Here is a 15914-nt window from a genome sequence, read left to right as displayed (position 1 = left end):
TGCGCAGTGAAAAGAAGAAGGCGAAGGCAATCTGTCTGACTGAGGTCTGGTGGGAACCTGTCCCCTGATCTCACTTCACAATGGACTTGGGGGACCTGGTGGAGGGGGAGTGAGTGAGTCGGACTCACCAATCACAGCCCCGCTTGCAGCATTCCCGCACTAAGGCTATATTCACACGACAGTGAAAAAAAATGGCCATTAAATACTGAACAACTATCAGTTTTTCATGGCCGTTTTGCATCAGTGTGTCTCCAAATTTCCATACATTTCCAGTCCGTTTTTAATGGCCGTTTGACATCAATTTTGCATCCGTTTTTCATGCCCGTTAAAAAAACTGATGAATTTAATTTGTAAGGCTTTTGTTTGTCCAAACCCCCTGAAAACACCCAAAGGAAGGCCATTGTCATGATTGTTTCACTGCCCCCATGTAGATGATGGCACACAGACCCCCTGTATATGATGGCACACAGCCCCCTGTAGATGATGGCACATAGCCCCCCTGTAGATGATGGCATACAGCTCCCCTGTAGATGATGCCACACAGCCTCCCTGTAGATGATGGCACACATACTCCCTGTATATGATGCCTCACAGCCTCCCTGTATGTGATGCCACACAGCTCCCCTGTAGATGATGCCACACAGCCTCCCTGTAGATGATGCCACATAGCCACCCTGTATATGATGCCACACAGACCCCCTGTATATGCCACACAGCCTCGATATAGATGATGCCACATAGCCCTGATGTAGATAATGCCACACAGACCCCCTGTAGATGATGCCACACACACCCTCCCCATAGGAATTTTCAGGGACTGTCTCTATAAATTCTGGACAGTCACGGAAAATTCACTACAGTTGACCACTATGTACAATGCCCCCTGTACTAGCGCCACACTACCCTTGTAGTGAGCGCAACAATACACAACATTTAACTTTCGGCTGCCCTACATACTCACTGATGCAGCGCCGTCTCTCTTCTTCTTCAGGTGTGGTCTCTCGTCTGCACACGACCATAATTTTGATCCGCAATTATGAATCTGTAATTGCGATATATACGTAAGTTTCCAGGCCGTGGAAATGACCCGCAAAAAGTAGGTCGTCCTATTTTTTGAATTTGCGGACCGTGCTCCTATACTGACAGTCCGTGGCCCGTCCGCAGCTGTCTATGCCCGTAATCACGGGCCATGTACATGGCTACAACCGTGTGCATAAGGCATTACTTTTGGATCTTACTTGAGGCCTTACTTGGATTTTGTAATGTGTCCGTAAAAATGTTGGTCTGTCCATGATTTTTAGCTCAGTTGTCCAGAAATTACTAAAATGGAGGTTGGCAACCCTGCCTGACCATCACTACAGATGGTCAGGTACTGGATTGTACCAGGCTCTTCCTGTACCCCTGGTGGCAGTGGATACCGGAGTAATAATGGAGGTTATTATTAGGCTTTTCACTGGCTAAAAATAAGCCCCGCCTTAGTAATGTTCGCTGCCAATCAGACAGTAGCCATTACTAAGGCAGTAGTAATAAAGTTTAAAAAAAACAGACAGGTAGAAAAAATAGTTAATTTCAACAAAAAAAAACAACTACCCTCGTTAACCATATTATTGAAAATAAAAAAACGCCATCATCGTAGTAGTCCTCAAATCCAAAGTAGTCCAACAACTGAACATGTAAAAAATAATGGAAAAAGATGTAAAATAATAATACATAAAAAAGCAAATCAATTCTTATATTTACCTTTCATGGGTCCAGCGCTGGAGCCACATTGTCAGCAAACTACGTTGTTTCCGTAACTTTGGGAGTTATAGGGGGCATCAGCACTAAAAGTGCCTAGGGCAGCATCAACTCTAAATCAACTTTGAATGGAGCAGCAGCGCACATGCTCGACCACTGCTACATTCAATGTCCTCCTCTCTTACAGTCAAGCATTAAGGAGAAATAAGGGGTTCAGGAACTCTGTTCTCACGTTCTGTGGGAGTCCCGGTGGTGTGGCTCCCAGCGATCAGATAATTATCACCTATTCACAGAATGTTTCATTCTGGTACCACCCCTTTAAAGGGTTTGTGCCACAATGGACATTTATCACCTATAGACAGGATAGGAGATAAATATCTAATCACTAGGTCTCCACCGCTGGAACCACTACCAATCGTGAGAACAGGGGTCCCATGGCATTGAAGGCTGCTTGGCTGCATCAGGACATAATGTGCAGCCGGCAGCAGAAAAGGCACAGCAAGTGCGTGAGTATAAAGGTATGTGCACACGATAACTGCAAATACGTCTGAAATTACGGAGCTGTTTTCAGGAGAAAACAGCTACTGAATTTCAGCCGTAGTTGCATGTACTCACGTTTCGCGGGGCGTCTTTTTTTACGGACGTAATTTGGAGCTGTTCTTCATTGGAGTCAATAAAAAACGGCTCCAATTACGTCCCAAGAAGTGTCCTGCACTTCTTTTGACGAGGCTGTAATTTTACGCGTCGTCTTTTGACAGCGACGTGTAAAATGACAGGTCGTCGGCACAGTACATCAGCAAACCCATTGAAAGTAATGGGCAGATGTTGGCCGACGTATTGGAACCGTCTTTTCAGGCGTAATTCGAGGCGTAAAACGCCTCCATTACGCCTGAAAATAGGTTGTGTGAACCCAGCCTAAGAAGGCGCCTGATCTGAGGTCTGAATATACAGTATATATATATTTTTCTTATCCCGCTTGTCTGGATTCTGCGTTAATTTAGGGGTCTGGGGTCTGAATTTCTTTGTGTTGCTATAGAGGCTGTGGACGTCTGCAGGAGTGAGGAGCCAAAGATGTCTGGGCAGCAAACTGTGTGGTCACGGTAGTCTGTCCCGGATAGAGAAGGAGAGTGAATGAGAGAAGACGTCACCTGTGAGTCACTGGATGTCTAGAGTATCTGTCACCTCTCCTGAATTGTCCATTGTAGAAAATACTATTCCTAATGAGATAACAATTCTGAACAATCTACTCTGTGTTGTACCATCAATCAGTAGCACTACAAAAAGTCTCCATGTATACCCAGCCAAATTGACAGAAGGTTGTTACCATTCCCCTTATCTGGTTGGTTATGAAAAATAGGGGTAAACCACATAATTTTTTTTGTCGAAAAAATAAATAATTGGGAAAAACAATGTGGGGTTCCCCCCATTTTTCATAACCAGCCAGAGACAACATATCAGCAGCAGGCCAGCATTACCAGGGTGGGAAGGGCCACTGTTTCTGAACTTTCCCAGCCTAATAACACAAGCCTGCAACCACCATAAAACCCGACCATCGCTGCAGATGGTCGGGTACTGGATCACACCTGGCTCTTCCCGGTACCCTTGGTTGCGGTGGGTACTGAGGTAATAAATGGGGTTAGTGCTATGCTTTCCACCGGTTAACATTAAACCCCGACTAAATAATGGACGCTGTCAATCAGCCAGCGGCCATTACTATGTCGGTAGTAATAAAGTTTAAAAAATACAAGGACAAAATATTTTATTGAAAAAAAAAACAACACACAATCCTCGTTAAACATTTTATTCAGAATAAAAAAACGCTGTCATAGAATTAGTCCTCTAATCCAAAGTAGTCCAACAAGCGAATCTGTAAAAAAAACACAAACACAAAAAAAAAATAGTAGCACATAAAAAAGCAGCGCTGGAGCCCCAATGTCAGCGAGCTGGGCAATATATCCAGTCAGAAAAGGAATGCCTGCAGGCAAACAAAACCCTATTTCCTGACCACCCAATAATAATAAGAATAAAGTTAGAATTAACAACCTTTATTAACCTTTATTAAGCTACGTGTAGCAAACTATACATAAATTTTAAAACTTTCACTGCCACAGACCGAAGTCAATTTGACAGCTGTAGAAACCTAGCAAAGTATCTGAAGTTCGCAATGTGTGCCGAGTGTCGGCAGACAGTTAGTGCAGGGGCATCAGTGCCACTATTAACATGCAGACGAAGATCCAGCTGAGGCAGGAATTAAAAATTAACAGAGCCCCCCCGACATGTTTCGCTAACTAGTAGCGTCCTCAGGGGTACATGGGGCTAATGGCGGCGCCACGAGAAAACTGCTCCTCTTATGGGAGTGTGGAATGACGAGAGGTGGGTGTGTGGATGACAACCAATAGGATGAGGCCAACCATCTGGAGCAACAGGGGAGAGTGAGTGTCCAATAAGAAGCCAGATAACGGGTGGCCCATATCAGCCCGTGAACTACCAGTATACAGACAAGTGCCGAGAAAGTTAAAAGACGGCACGCCTGCGCAGTGAGGCGGCTGAGAGACTCAGAGCGGAGCCGAACAAGGCGGCCTAGCTCAGAGTGTAACAGAGCATAGAGTATCGGCGCATGCGCCGTAAAGACAAAAACGGACTTAGTGCAAGGGACATTCTGACAGCCACCATGACTCACTCATGTAGAGTGTAGGGCCGGAAATAAATCTCAATTGACTGTGAACTGTATATGCACAGGTCTAAACAGAGACCCAGTGCAATACTACATGAAAGGCAAAATGCCCACGTGTCCCTCACAGACCATGTACATAGTGCATCACATACTCCCTCTGAAAAGGCCAACCGGTAGCAGCCGCTCATCCACACCAACACCTCTGAAGTGATCCTAAAATTCAATAAAGAATAAAATAAGATGACAAAGAGCATGAAGGCACTGATTGCATCTCCATTCATGCATCACAATAGAACAGAAAAGAGGGGAGAGAAGAGAGAGGAGAGAGAAGGGGCCGCCAAGCGCATAAAATGCATAGTAAGGTCACGTAAGAACAGTGAATCAAAATAAAACATATTTATAAATATATTCATATATACTATATCATATAGCCCCCTAGTCAGGAGGCCACAATAAGAAAATGTTGCCGGCAAAGTAGCCGAGAAACCAAGACAGTAAAAGCGAATAGAGTACAATATAGACAAATCCATACAGATGCGTGAAGGGAGACGCAGAGAAAATCACAAAAATGCACTAAACGTAAAGCCCTCATTAAGTCCCTGAGGGGTCATGGAACCGAGACGGTGAATCCATCGTGCCTCTTCCTGTAGAAGCCTACGATCCAGATTACCTGCCCTAGGTCCCAACTTAAGCTGTGTAATGCCCCAAAATTGGAGCAACTTCGGATTATCAGGGTGATACCTATGCATGTGTCTGGCAAGAGTGGTGTCCTCCTTAAGGTTGATGGTACTGAGATGTCTGGACACCCTTCTCCTCAATTCCTGCAAAGTTTTACCCACATAAAGTTTTGGGCAGGGACATTTAGCCAGATAAACAACTCCAACACTCTGACAGTTAAGAAATTGTTTAATGTCATATGACCTGCCGTCAAGAGGATTAATAAAACTCTTGACTCTAGGCATCAATGGGCAAAAGGAACACCTGCCACAGGGATGAAATCCCGTGACAGGTGACTTCAGCCAGGTGGATGGTGCCCGTAAGGAAGTTGATGAAAAATGGCTATGTACTAGAAGATCACGTAGATTTTTTCCCCTACGGTAGGTAATGGCGGGGTTGGCAGGGATTACCTCTTTTAGATCAGGGTCGGCAGTGAGAATAGACCAATACTTCTTCAATACTCTAACGACCTGGGAGGAACAGACATCGAACGTGCCAATACATCGGATGGTACCCGAAGTCACTGACAATGCAGACCTGGCACCACCAACAGAAAGTAGGTCAGATCTAAGAGACGCCCTAGCCCTGGCATAAGCCCTATGTAACCACTTTTTCGGGTAACCTCTTGCCAAAAATTTGTGGTAGAGACCAACACACTCCCTCTGAAAGGATAGCTCATCAGAGCAGTTGCGTCTAGCCCGCAGGTACTGGCCAATGGGTATCCCTCTTTTGAGGGCAGGAGGATGATGACTGTCCCAATGCAAAAAGCTATTAGTAGCTGTGGCCTTACGGAATATGTCGGTTTGGATACCACCACCAGGGTCCAGAGAAATCTTCAGATCAAGAAAATTGATCGTATGATCGTTAATTTCATAAGTAAATCTCATGCCAATGGAATTGTTGTTGAGCATAGACATGAAGTCGACAAATGTGTTGACATCCCCATCCCATAGGATGAGAATGTCATCAATATATCTACCCCAAAAGGAGATATGTGACGTGAAAAAAAGTAGATCATCTGAAAAAACGATAGTGTCCTCCCACCAACCCAAGAAAAGGTTGGCGTAGGTAGGTGCACAAACAGTGCCCATTGCTGTGCCTTTTATCTGATGATAATATTTGGCATCAAAAGTGAAAAAATTATGTGTGAGAAGAAAACGTAGTAGTGATAAAACAAAATCATTGTGTCGCTGAAATTGGGTACCCTTTGTGCTCAAAAAATATTTGACTGCAGTGAGGCCCAGATCGTGTTGAATATTGGTATAAAGCGACTCCACGTCTATGCTCGCCAGCATGGTAGTAGAGGTGACAGTGATCTCCTGGATCCTGGTGACGGTATCCTTAGTGTCCCTAAGATAGGACGATAGAGCGGAAACAAAAGGGGACAGGATCTCATCCACATAGAGGCTGATACCCTGCGTCAAGTTATCATTACCCGAAACTATGGGCCTACCAGGGATAGGGATATGCTGGCGAGCATAGACGTGGAGTCGCTTTATACCAATATTCAACACGATCTGGGCCTCACTGCAGTCAAATATTTTTTGAGCACAAAGGGTACCCAATTTCAGCGACACAATGATTTTGTTTTATCACTACTACGTTTTCTTCTCACACATAATTTTTTCACTTTTGATGCCAAATATTATCATCAGATAAAAGGCACAGCAATGGGCTGGCGAGCATAGACGTGGAGTCGCTTTATACCAATATTCAACACGATCTGGGCCTCACTGCAGTCAAATATTTTTTGAGCACAAAGGGTACCCAATTTCAGCGACACAATGATTTTGTTTTATCACTACTACGTTTTCTTCTCACACATAATTTTTTCACTTTTGATGCCAAATATTATCATCAGATAAAAGGCACAGCAATGGGCACTGTTTGTGCACCTACCTACGCCAACCTTTTCTTGGGTTGGTGGGAGGACACTATCGTTTTTTCAGATGATCTACTTTTTTTCACGTCACATATCTCCTTTTGGGGTAGATATATTGATGACATTCTCATCCTATGGGATGGGGATGTCAACACATTTGTCGACTTCATGTCTATGCTCAACAACAATTCCATTGGCATGAGATTTACTTATGAAATTAACGATCATACGATCAATTTTCTTGATCTGAAGATTTCTCTGGACCCTGGTGGTGGTATCCAAACCGACATATTCCGTAAGGCCACAGCTACTAATAGCTTTTTGCATTGGGACAGTCATCATCCTCCTGCCCTCAAAAGAGGGATACCCATTGGCCAGTACCTGCGGGCTAGACGCAACTGCTCTGATGAGCTATCCTTTCAGAGGGAGTGTGTTGGTCTCTACCACAAATTTTTGGCAAGAGGTTACCCGAAAAAGTGGTTACATAGGGCTTATGCCAGGGCTAGGGCGTCTCTTAGATCTGACCTACTTTCTGTTGGTGGTGCCAGGTCTGCATTGTCAGTGACTTCGGGTACCATCCGATGTATTGGCACGTTCGATGTCTGTTCCTCCCAGGTCGTTAGAGTATTGAAGAAGTATTGGTCTATTCTCACTGCCGACCCTGATCTAAAAGAGGCAATCCCTGCCAACCCCGCCATTACCTACCGTAGGGGAAAAAATCTACGTGATCTTCTAGTACATAGCCATTTTTCATCAACTTCCTTACGGGCACCATCCACCTGGCTGAAGTCACCTGTCACGGGATTTCATCCCTGTGGCAGGTGTTCCTTTTGCCCATTGATGCCTAGAGTCAAGAGTTTTATTAATCCTCTTGACGGCAGGTCATATGACATTAAACAATTTCTTAACTGTCAGAGTGTTGGAGTTGTTTATCTGGCTAAATGTCCCTGCCCAAAACTTTATGTGGGTAAAACTTTGCAGGAATTGAGGAGAAGGGTGTCCAGACATCTCAGTACCATCAACCTTAAGGAGGACACCACTCTTGCCAGACACATGCATAGGTATCACCCTGATAATCCGAAGTTGCTCCAATTTTGGGGCATTACACAGCTTAAGTTGGGACCTAGGGCAGGTAATCTGGATCGTAGGCTTCTACAGGAAGAGGCACGATGGATTCACCGTCTCGGTTCCATGACCCCTCAGGGACTTAATGAGGGCTTTACGTTTAGTGCATTTTTGTGATTTTCTCTGCGTCTCCCTTCACGCATCTGTATGGATTTGTCTATATTGTACTCTATTCGCTTTTACTGTCTTGGTTTCTCGGCTACTTTGCCGGCAACATTTTCTTATTGTGGCCTCCTGACTAGGGGGCTATATGATATAGTATATATGAATATATTTATAAATATGTTTTATTTTGATTCACTGTTCTTACGTGACCTTACTATGCATTTTATGCGCTTGGCGGCCCCTTCTCTCTCCTCTCTCTTCTCTCCCCTCTTTTCTGTTCTATTGTGATGCATGAATGGAGATGCAATCAGTGCCTTCATGCTCTTTGTCATCTTATTTTATTCTTTATTGAATTTTAGGATCACTTCAGAGGTGTTGGTGTGGATGAGCGGCTGCTACCGGTTGGCCTTTTCAGAGGGAGTATGTGATGCACTATGTACATGGTCTGTGAGGGACACGTGGGCATTTTGCCTTTCATGTAGTATTGCACTGGGTCTCTGTTTAGACCTGTGCATATACAGTTCACAGTCAATTGAGATTTATTTCCGGCCCTACACTCTACATGAGTGAGTCATGGTGGCTGTCAGAATGTCCCTTGCACTAAGTCCGTTTTTGTCTTTACGGCGCATGCGCCGATACTCTATGCTCTGTTACACTCTGAGCTAGGCCGCCTTGTTCGGCTCCGCTCTGAGTCTCTCAGCCGCCTCACTGCGCAGGCGTGCCGTCTTTTAACTTTCTCGGCACTTGTCTGTATACTGGTAGTTCACGGGCTGATATGGGCCACCCGTTATCTGGCTTCTTATTGGACACTCACTCTCCCCTGTTGCTCCAGATGGTTGGCCTCATCCTATTGGTTGTCATCCACACACCCACCTCTCGTCATTCCACACTCCCATAAGAGGAGCAGTTTTCTCGTGGCGCCGCCATTAGCCCCATGTACCCCTGAGGACGCTACTAGTTAGCGAAACATGTCGGGGGGGCTCTGTTAATTTTTAATTCCTGCCTCAGCTGGATCTTCGTCTGCATGTTAATAGTGGCACTGATGCCCCTGCACTAACTGTCTGCCGACACTCGGCACACATTGCGAACTTCAGATACTTTGCTAGGTTTCTACAGCTGTCAAATTGACTTCGGTCTGTGGCAGTGAAAGTTTTAAAATTTATGTATAGTTTGCTACACGTAGCTTAATAAAGGTTGTTAATTCTAACTTTATTCTTATTATTATTGGGTGGTCAGGAAATAGGGTTTTGTTTGCCTGCAGGCATTCCTTTTCTGACTATATATTGCACCCGCTGACTACCCAGGGTCAAATTTGTGTTTTTTGTCCGGGCAATATATCCAAGCCTATCATATGTGATAAAGTCTGCTGAGACACTGTATCTAATCCCATCCATAGCTATAGGGGTCGTAGTGCTATAGATATGCTGTCATTATATATATATATATATATATATATATATATATATATATATATATATATATATATATATATAAACAACACAAAAGTTTGAACAGCACATTACAACAAAATTATACAAAACGTGTATGCAGGTGCATGAACACCTGTGACTGCAAATATACAGCACACAAAAAAGTGGTGACAGCCCACTGCGAACACCAATGTAACCTAAACCGCTAAATATAAATAAATATGCATTACATGCTAAATCTACTTACAATAGAGAGGTTCTTAGTGCACATCTTGATCAAAAAGTGTTTGCCCACCTGCCACAACAAGGTGTCCTCCATAGGTGGGGACCTACTCTGTACATATACCTAGAACTGGGCCTAAGCCTACATATATCTGGGGATGGTAGGAACCAGCATTAAACAAATTAAAATCACCCAGGGCAGTATGGGAGAAGTGAAAGAACAAAAAATGGAGGCAGTCACTAACCCCACATATATGAATCACATAAACAACACAAAAGTTTGAACAGCACATTCCAACAAAATGATACAAAACGTGTATGCAGGTGCAAGAACACCTGTGACTGCAAATATACAGCACACAAAAAAATGGCGACAGCACACTGCGAACACCAATGCCACCTAAACCGCTAAATATAAATAAATATGCATTACATGCTAAAAAGAATGTATTTTTTCTGTTGCCAAGTTGTGAGAACCATAACGTTTTAATTTTTTCATCGATGGAGCTGTATGAGGGCTTGTTTTTTGTGAGACGAGCTATAGTTTTTATAGGTACCATTTTTGGATACATGCAACTTTTTATTCCAATATTTGTAGGGCAAAGTGACCAAAAAACTGAAATTCTGGTATAGTTTTCCAAGTGCTTTTTTTACACCGTTCACCGGCTACGGACACGGCTATACCAAATATGTATGGTTTATTTCTTTTTTTCAATAATAAAGGACTTGATAAGGGAACAGGGTGATTGTGTTTTATTTTATTACTTAAAACTTTTATTATGTTTTAAAACTTTTTTTTTTACACTTTAAAAAAAAAAAAAAATCAAATACCACTAGGGGACTTGAAGGTCCAACTGTCAGATTATTTTTTTTCTAATACATTGCACTACCTATGTAGTGCAATGTATTAGATCTGTTAGTCATTCACTGACAGCAAGCCGATTAGACTCCGCCTCCCGGCGGAGCCTAATCGGCTTCCGTAATGGCAGAGCAAGAGGCCATTGTTAGGCTTCCTGTTGCCATAGCAGGATCGGCAGCTCTGATTGAATGTCAGAGCTGGCGATCTGCTAGCAACCTCTATGATGCAGCGATCGCTGCATCTAAGGGGTTAATGGCAGGGATCGGAGCTAGCTCCGGTTCCTGCCGTTACAGGTGGATGTCAGCTGTATCATACAGATGACATCCACCGCTGATGACGCCGGCTCAGCTCCTGAGCCGGCGCCATCTTGCCGTCGGCTGCGGAAGCCTTTCAGGCTCCACCGTCGGGTCTGGTCCTGGAAGGTTTCCGTGCTAGGCAGATCGGGAAGCCAGTATTAGGCCTCCGGTTGCCAGTGCAGCCACCGGTTCCGATGAGCTGCAAACAGCTTAAATGCAGCGATCGCATTTGAGCGCTGCATTTAAAGGGTTAATTGTGGGGATTGAAGCTAATTTCGGTCCCCGCCATTACAGCCGGATGTCAGCTATAAGATACCGCTGACATCTGGCGATGGTGGCACCGACTCAGCTTGAGCCAGTCTTCAACCTTTGTCGTTTGGATACGGCAAAATGCGGGAAGCACTAGCTTTCCATGACGTATCCATACGACAAATGTCGGGAAGGGGTTAAACATATTGGCCATGTGAAATTAACTATTTTGACAATTGCAAGTAAGTAAATAACATGCCTATGTCAGTAGTCCTATTGTGCATCTGTTACCCTTGGATATTTATGTATACATATAGATTCTTTCCGTGGCTGGCTTCTTCATCTCATGAACGCGCTTTGCCTCATGTCAGTGCATACGCTGTGCATCTCCTATGCGGTGTCCCTGCTGCAGTCCATTGGAAATACTGCAAATGAGCTGTAGTAGCATTTTGCAGAAGATCGTGGACACTTGGCAAACTCCTATTCCGTCAAATTCACCTGGCCATGTCCTGTATCATATTTTTCTGGGGAACGGAATCCAGCACATTAGAACAGGCTGGGTAAAGTAAAAGCTCTGCAGACTGTGGAATTATGGGAAATGTAGTGTGCAGAGCATTGTGTGCTCAAAGATTTGCAGTCAGAATGATCTGAAGGTTGGGGGACTGGACAGAGGGCAAAAAAGAGAAAAAACTAAAGTAAGTGGTTAAAAGTTACATGTACATTAGCAACTCACGGACAGTAAGATTTTTGCTCTCAGGTCCATGGGTCGTGTCTTTTATTGCAACTCAGCCCCATTCACTTGAATGAAGAAGAGCTGCAATACTAAACACAACCCATTTACAAGAGTGCCACTGTTTTCGGAAAAAAAGAAGACCCTTTTTTTCTAATCTAGGACAATCCCCTTAATTCCTGCTTGGCACCCAGTGTACACTGGACTCAGTGAGCTATGTCTAATGAGCGGCTACTCTCCACCCTCCCACTGCTTATTGGACACATCCCTCCAAGTCTGAGATCTCAGAATGACGACCTCAGAACATCATGCCTTGAAAAATACGCCTTGAAATGATTGCAAACAGCATGCAATTTAATTCAATGGGAAAAGGCTGTGTAGTGCATACAAGCAGGGCCACACCGTCCATGAGGCGAGATGAGCTTCTCGCTTCAGTCTGCGGCCTGCTGCCTCTCTGAGGTGTCGGCGGCACCGCTGAAACCAGCCGCTGCTACACCCTCCTGCACTATAATTGTACCTGCGTCTATAGGACACAGATATAGATACATGCATAAGCGCTAAATGGCTGGGCACGTTCCATGCCCGACCATTCAGTGACGCATCATCAGCCACAGCCGACCTGCTCAGAAGAGAGCAGGCCTTGATTGCCACAGGACAGCGCGGGAACAGGATCAGATGAGTATGTAAAGTTTTTTTTTCTCTTGAAAGTGTGAGTGGCATTATCTACAGGGGGCTCTATCTACAAAGGGCACTATCTACAGGGGGAGCTATATGTGTGCACATTCTACAGGGGAGGCTATATGTGGGGCACTATCTACAGGGGGCTATATGTGGGGCACTATCTACAGGGGGAGCTATATGTGGGGCACTATTTACAGGGGGGCTATATGTGGGGCACTATCTACAGGGGCCTATATGTGGGGCACTATCTACAGGTGGGGCTATTTATGGGGCTCTATTTTCAGGGGGCTATGTGTGGGGTGCTATCTAAAGGGGGGATATATGTAGGGGACTGGATGTAGAGAAGAATTGATCCAGCGCTGATGGTAAGTTAAAAGGGAAAACGAAGTCCCATGTTTATTGGAGAAAAAAGCATAAAACAGAAGGGAGACGCAGTCCCAAGGTGTGAGTAGTCAGGGCTTGAACCTGAGCCTACGCGTTTCGATCGCAGTCTGCGATCTTAGTCATGGCAAATGAGTAGAAGACCGTGTGTCTGAGATATCCTTATATGCTAATCAATCAGCAGGAAAGGCCAATATGCAAATGCTGGTAATTGGTAGATACCAAGAATTAAGGAGTGGCTAGTAGTATGAGTAAATACGAACCAAAGCTATTTGAAAACCTAGCCCTCATGTGTATATTAACGATGTCATATTGGTATAATATAATAGGAAGAATAATAAAAGTAACGGTTATAAGTGTAACAATATCGTTAATGCTAGTAGATGGTAAACCCGTATATCTTAAATGAGTGCATACAAAAGAGACTGAGACACACGGCCTTATCAGTACTTATACATAAAAAGCAAACATGACATGTTGACAAATTGAAACATTGAAAAATGTGAGAAAATATAAAGAGATTAAAAACAGAAATGAAGAAGGATCAAAATGCTGTAGTATTATAGAATGTAAATGGTCTATGGTAATTCAATTCATTTATGTCAATAGTTGTTCGAGACAACTGTCAGTCTAAAATAAATGCACATTATGTTAGGTAAATTGGTTAATATAGAATGGAAACGAATGGCTCAAAGATATAAACCCAAAAATACATCATATAACCTGTCGGATCACAGAGAAAAAACCCCTGTGGCCGAGCGAACCGCAACGGATAAAGAGCTGATGAAAAAGAAAAAGGCTGATGAAAAAAATGCGCGTTAACAAAGCTCAGTGAGTGTGAATATGGACTTATATAGTATGCAAAACAAGCTGTGTTTGCTGATAGAAAGAGCATCAAGTAAGATCAGTTAAAGTCCGCTGATAGTTAATAATGGTAATAGACAACAACAACAACAGAGTTAGAGAATGAAAGGATGTGAGTATTCATAGAAAGGGACATTCAACGAGTTACGATGGTGTACCTTGATTACGTTTTATAACTCATCAATACAAGTCACATTGTCATAAAATAGTGTAATAATAAATATTGTTGATTACATACCTAAAAACCTAAGAAATGAATTAAACACTAGTTGTATATATAACCATAGGAAAAGTCATATGCAGATGGTATTGTTGTGCATAGACTGATATTGGAAAATAAGTTCAAAATGTATAGAACCATGTACAAGTGGTATATATATGTATGTATAGACTGGTGTTAGAAAATAAATTCGAAATGAATAAAACCAACTAGTGGCTGGTAATAATATCATAAGTGTACAAAAACGTAGGCAAATATCAGAAACTGTAAATCTGGAATCCCAAGGAGTAGGCTATAAATTCCTTTACAAAATATACTGCGCGATCCTATGATACCATTGAATGTATAATGGGCTAATTCAAATTTGCTTGATAATTTATAATGCTGAGAAATTAATTAACTAAGCATTGAATAGTCATAATAAGTGTGACAATAATACAGTGAAGAGTATGTATGTGATCTTAATCGTCATGAAAAAACATACACTCAATACAGTAGCATAGGTACTTGATGATAATGACCCAAAGTGGCCCATTAATATGTAGCTATAATGGATTGATCTAGGTACATATAGCAAAATGTAGGTATGTATTTACCTTATGTATGGAAACTTAATGCAAAATGGCACTAAGAAAACAGAACTGCAATAAATGCCATACTGGAAAGATTTATTGAGGTGTGTGTACCTGCCGGCACAAGCAATCAGGGTAGGAGTCTATAGTCTAGTTCATATAAATTGCGATGTTTCAATAATGAAACATGAGATCCTTCCTAAGGTTGAGTCCTTTGGGGAAGCGAGTCTCCAAACTATAAATCCAAAAGGCCTCCCTGGTAAGTAAACGCTGTTTTAAATCACCCCCTCTTTTTGTACCCCTTACTTTTTCAATAGCATATGTGGAAAAAGAGCTGACATTTCTATTGTGGCAAGTCACAAAATGCCTGGCTGCATTAGAAATATTGACGATGGATGGATTGCGTATATAACTAAGGTGTTCTAATATGCGAATTTTAAATTTCCTGGTAGTGCAGCCGACGTATTTGAGATTGCATGTTGTGCATTCGATAATATACACTACATGGTCGCTGTTACAGTTCATATATGTTTTAATAGCAAAGGTGGTGGTTTCTGAAGAGTTGGAATATTGTTTATTAATTTTAGCAAAAGTGCAAACTTTGCAGGGATTAATCCCACACCTATAAAATCCTTTATAAGTTAGCCATGAAGGTTTAGGGTTATTAGTTGGCAGTAATGATGGAGACAATATGTTGCCCAAGGTTTGTGCCCTACGAGATACTATTCTGCATCCATTTTTTAAAAGGTTTTCTAGTGTTGGATCGTCGTACAGTAAGGGGATGTATTTCAACACCATGTTTTTGATGGTGTTGAACTGCTTACTGTATTGCAAAACTAGAGTTGGAATATTTTGACTCTGGGTTGAAATGGTTTGAGTATTATCCATTGATATAAGGGAATCTCTATTTTTGGTAGCGACTATGTTTTTAGCCCTTGATAGGGTCCAGTTCTTGTAGCCTCTTGCTTTTAACCTATTGCAGATGATAGACTCTTCTTTGATATAGCTCATATGGGAACTACAATTGCGTTTGGCGCGTGTGAGTTCACCGATGGGAATGGCAGAAACCGTGTGTGTGGGATGACAGCTTGATGCATGCAGTATTGTATTTCCTGATATAGATTTGCGGTAGATGTTAGACTGAATTGTGTCACCTATTTTGCACGAAAA

The sequence above is a fragment of the Rhinoderma darwinii genome, chromosome 5 (genome assembly GCF_050947455.1).
Source record: "Rhinoderma darwinii isolate aRhiDar2 chromosome 5, aRhiDar2.hap1, whole genome shotgun sequence".
NCBI lineage: Eukaryota > Metazoa > Chordata > Amphibia > Anura > Rhinodermatidae > Rhinoderma > Rhinoderma darwinii.
Note: the sequence above shows the minus strand (reverse complement) of the source record.